The sequence below is a fragment of the Mastomys coucha genome, chromosome X (assembly GCF_008632895.1).
Source record: "Mastomys coucha isolate ucsf_1 chromosome X, UCSF_Mcou_1, whole genome shotgun sequence".
In the NCBI taxonomy this organism is placed as follows: Eukaryota; Metazoa; Chordata; class Mammalia; order Rodentia; family Muridae; genus Mastomys; species Mastomys coucha.
The window spans coordinates 7,295,296-7,298,581 of record NC_045030.1 but is presented as its reverse complement, the minus strand read 5'-3'; positions in this window follow the sequence as shown (position 1 = coordinate 7,298,581).

Genomic DNA, 3,286 nt, shown 5'->3' with positions numbered 1-3,286 from the left:
AACAATAAACAAACAAACGAACAAAACTCCAAACTAATAAGTAAATAGATGTCAGTATTCAATATTACTTTTTCTCATTTCTCATGTTGAATGTTTTTCCATGCTGCTACACAGGTGTTTTCCACCCTCAAAGTTATGAGTACTTCATGACTGAACTATAACTTAGATAACTGACCTCTCACTAAAGAACACTGAGACCATTCCCAGTCTTTAGTGCTCAGTGTTTTCTTGTATATAGATGAATTTTTTTTCACAGGTAAATATTTCTCAAAGGTAATCAGATAGGGTTGGAATTAATGCTCAAAAAGTTTGTGTGTTTACAAATTTGATAATTTGGGGGTTATGTGGTATATGCATATGTGGACACATGTTTGCATGGGTGTACACATGTGCTAGAGGGGGACATCAGATGTCTTTTCTTTGACTGCTTTATTTCCTTGAAACAGGGTGTCTTGCTGAACCTGGAACTCGAAGTTTTCCAGCTAGGCTGGCGACCAGCAAGCCCCGGTGCTCCCCCAGTCTCTAATTCCTTCTTCCAGTGGCAGAATTCGTTTCTTTTGGCCACACCTGACTTTTTGCACAGATGCTGGTATTTCAGAATTGGGTCCTCATGCTTATACAGTAAGAGCTCTGAGACATCGCCCAAGCCATGTTTTTGATAACTTTCATAAAATCAATCTCTGAGTTTTTTTTTTTTTACCAATTTGTACTCTCAAGGGCAAATTTTGAGAAAATCTGACATATGAATATTTTCACTCTATACTTTGTGTCAGAAAGGTTGACCCTGTGACTACAGAAAACCAGCTCATAGAAATGGTTCATGTCCACCCAGGTTGCCAGGTCAGACTGAAGCCAGGAGCAGCTAGTTCAAATCTCTCATGAGGGTGTATGAAGCTGTTAACTTTATTGATGGGAGCTCATTAAATAATCTCTATAGTTTGGAACATTATATTTCCTATAATATATTTCCAATCTTCTACAGAGCTGAAATGTGAACTCTAACCCCATGATGATGTCCAAAATAAATATGCTGCTTTATAGCCTGTTTTTGTTTTTTGGTTTTTTTGTTTGTTTGTTTTGTTTTGTTTTGTTTTGTTTGAGACAGGGTTTCTCTGTGTAGTCCTGGCTGTCCTGGAACTCACTCTGTAGACCAGGCTGGCCTCAAACTCAGAAATCCGCCTGTCTCTGCCTCCCAAGTGCTGGGATTATAGGTGTGTGCCACCATGGCCGGGCTTTTTTTAAAATTCTTTTTTTTTTTATAGCTTGTTTTAAAATTAGACCTTTTATTGATTCTTTGTGAATTTCACACGATGCACCCCAATCCCACTCATCTCCCTGTCCTCTCATACCTGCCCCAAACACATCTTTGTTGATAGACTGACTTCTTTGGAGCTGATGCTAGGGATCAAGTCCATATGCTTAACCGCTGAACTACATACACATAGTCCTTGCATGGTTTTTGTTTTCTGTTTTAAAATATCTTACTTACAGGATGGAGAGATAGCTCAGTATTTATGAGTGCGTACTGATCTTGCAGAGAACCTGAGTTCACGTCTCAGCACATAGGTTGGGAAGCTCTAACAGCCCATAACTCTAGTTCCAGGGGGAATTTGTGGCTTCTAGCTTCCAAGGGCACAGTTCACACGTACACACATACACACATACACACATGCACACATACATACATAATTTAAAACAACAAAATAAAAATTTTAAATCTTATTATATACATATGTATGTGTATAATGTATATGGGGTGGGGCACATGAGTGTCACAGCATGTGTGTGGAGGTCATTGGATGACTTGTGGAAGTGGTCTCTTTTTTTAAATTTTACCCTGTGGGAATCAAACTCAGGTGGTCAGGTTTGGTAGCAAGCACTTTACCCACTGAGCCATTTCATTGACCCCCTATAGGTATTTTAAATGTAAATGGAATGTTGAATTTGGAGACTGTTGTCTTAGAAATAGAAAAGTCAAGTGAACAGGAACACTAAATCATCTATCAAATTATAAATTATGCCAGCATGTTTCTCATGTCTTCAGGCTCAGTTCTGTACTTGGTAGCAGCGATTTTTCTCTCTAATAGTGTTTGGAATTCTGAGTGGCTCTCAAGTCCTAGCCTGCGTGTTCAAAATGAATGACAATACCCTATTATCGTAGCTGAGTCGCGCTTTAATCATTCTTGCAGAACTCTTCATGTTCCAAGACGATGCAAAAAGCAGATAGAGACAGCTGAGTTAAGGTTTAATCAATCCTCCAGTGTGCTCCTTCTTTTGTTCATATTAAGCTCTATGGACCCTATCAGCAAAGAAGATTCAGTAACACGCACACTCTGGAAGAACTGAACATTACTGACAAACAACTGTGTAGTGCTTGAAGCAAAGGCGTGATGAGTATCTTTGTACAAAATCTTTTACCCACCCATTTACTTAGCACAGGTCATGTGTCCATCTTTGCAGCTTGTGGGAGAGGCACAGAATTTGCTTGTGCACTGCAGCAAACCTAAAAGAGGTTTATTCCCTTCCACCAATCCTTTGCAAAGTCCATGGTCACAGGACTCTTGAAAAGCCTCCCAGCAGCAGATAGTGTTTGTTATGTATTCATCTGGAAAATAACCAGAGCCCATTTTTCACGAATGATTTGCCCCATCCCCAGATGTTTCTGAAAATAGACAGTGCAATATATCAGTCATGTAATCCTAGGACCACACAAGATACATTGTTAAGGGTCCTGTCAATAGAATATTCCACATATGTACTTAATAACACCAGTAATAAATAGTCTTCCTTCATATCTTATATGCAGGTTGGTAACATTATCATTACTATTATTATTATTGCTATTATTATTGCTATTATTATTATTATTATTATTTTGTCAGTAGTTGGATATGAAGTCCAAGCTATTGAGCTCTGCCACTGACCTATATCTCAAGCCCCCCCCCTTTTTTTTTATTTTTCTTGGGGACATGGTCCCACTATATACCTTAGGATAACCTTGAATCCAGAGATCCACTTGCTTCTGCACCCCAAGTACTGAGATCACAGGTGTAGGCCACACCACACCCAACACTTGATCTCATTTCTTCCTTGTGTGTGTTTTTTCCTTTTCCCAATACCAGTGGCCAATGACTCACTAGTACCCAGGGTTACATTCCCAGAGCAGGCCTGAAGTTAGCAGTAAAAATTAAGTGTCTGTGTATTCTCCTTAAAATATAGCCTCTGCTGCAATGGGTCCTGGTAGAGCTTGACAGTCCACATTTCTTTCTTTCTTTCTTTCTTTCTT